Genomic DNA, 1,087 nt, shown 5'->3' with positions numbered 1-1,087 from the left:
TACATACAGACATAGTTATAACGTTTATTATAATATTTAAATTACACAGTGCATTGATTATATAATTAATATACTTTATAATAATTATATACTATATTATAATAACTGTTATAACATAGACACTATGTAAAGAATTAGAATACAAGGATTAAAAGTAATGTTTAACCAGAGATGGGTTGTTGCAAGTTACATTTCTCAGGATTGTGCACAAAAATATTTACAGTGTATATGTAATAGTACATGTAAAGCATCCTCGCAGTATCGAAAGCGATTGACAAATTTTGCATGTTATTGGAAATTACTAGGAAGTTTGAAATGTATGAAACTAACTAGGATGCCGCATCAACGGTAATAACAGCGAAATTAAAGTGGCTGGCCAGAAAAGGGTGCGCCACACTTTATTCGCGCTACCGGCTATTCGACCCCTTCGTGCTTACAAGATAAATATGTATTTGCTCATAACGAACGAGAAAAGTCATGGTAATTAAGATGAAAGCGACAGGCATGTTTAACCACCTTTCATTTCCTTTATAAGTTCATCGTTGAAATATTATCTAAGATTCGAAGACTTGTGAAAAATAAAACTAAACTGAAGATAGAAAAGTGTATTAATATACTAACAAATTAGTAACATATCTTCGTAACATACATCGATAGCAGAATAATATTTTTCACGAATTTGTACAAATTTTAAATAACATTTCTAATCATTTTTACCACAATTATTCATTCTACTAAGTAAAATCAATACTTCAAAATATTATCTTAACCTAATTATTTGGACACAGGTATATTAATTATTTCTGTCGATATTTTTATAATATCATATTTACAAGTGAGAATATTTTATCCAATCATGGTAAATTTTATACCTTGGAAATTACAAATTCCCTATATTACCAGAATACCGTAGTTATTCGCGAAATGAAATTAAATAGCGGAAAAGGGCATAAATAAGCGTAATACACTGTAAAAGAAATAACGTTCTTACCGGAGAATCGACATTTAAAATTTCAACGCCTGAACTCACCCACGTTTCACCAGCCGTACACTCCCATCAAATTCAAGATTACGTAACCGTCGCGAG

This window comes from Eufriesea mexicana, unplaced genomic scaffold (genome assembly GCF_001483705.2).
Source record: "Eufriesea mexicana isolate 0111107269 unplaced genomic scaffold, ASM148370v2 scaffold710, whole genome shotgun sequence".
Taxonomy (NCBI): Eukaryota; Metazoa; Arthropoda; class Insecta; order Hymenoptera; family Apidae; genus Eufriesea; species Eufriesea mexicana.
Note: the sequence above shows the minus strand (reverse complement) of the source record.